Source organism: Echinops telfairi, unplaced genomic scaffold (genome assembly GCF_000313985.2).
Source record: "Echinops telfairi isolate 266 unplaced genomic scaffold, ASM31398v2 ScPeMD7_7417;HRSCAF=8455, whole genome shotgun sequence".
In the NCBI taxonomy this organism is placed as follows: Eukaryota; Metazoa; Chordata; class Mammalia; order Afrosoricida; family Tenrecidae; genus Echinops; species Echinops telfairi.
This window is the reverse complement of record NW_022111317.1, coordinates 4,961,195-4,961,862: the sequence shown is the minus strand read 5'-3', so window position 1 is coordinate 4,961,862 and position 668 is coordinate 4,961,195.

Sequence of the window (668 nt, the reverse complement as noted above, 5' to 3'; positions counted from 1 at the left end):
GCTTCTGCAGGGGGTCTACACTCATCCTCAGCTTCTCTGCACTGGATCCCCGCTTCTCTACACTCAACCTTGGCTCCTCCTTGTCCCAAGACCCCACCTTGTAGTCCCTGGCCCTAAGGTCCTCTCTCCTGGTCTCCGGATGACTTGGTCTCCTGCTCTCTCCCCGAGACCTCAGCTTCTCCTCACTGGATCTGGGCTCGACCTCCAACACACTCCACCTCAACCTATGGCCTTTGGATGGCAATCCCTTTGTGCCAGACTTCCCCTCTTGGGGGCTCAGTCTCTCTTCAGAGCTGGGTCCCCTCTCGGGCCTGGACACAACCTCCGAGACCGAGACGGCTGACAAGCGATGTTGGACATCTTGCTCTCCCCAAGCTTCCCTGGGGCCGCCTCTCCCTGGGCCGGGCAAAGCATGGAGGGTACTTGGGATGCTGGGCAGCACCCTCCCGTCCTGCGACCTGCGATGGAGGCCCAGCTTCCCTCTGGAATCCGTCCTTTGCACATCGTCCAGTTTCCCGTGGCCAGGCTCCAGCTTCTGGTCGGCCGGTCGCGGCTTCGGGGCGTTCCTGCCCAGGAGTTCCACTCGCTTCCCGATCACGACGAGCCCGGCCCAGGGCTGCCACAGGGGCTCTCGCGTGGGCGCCGCCCTGCCGCCCAGCTCGGACGGC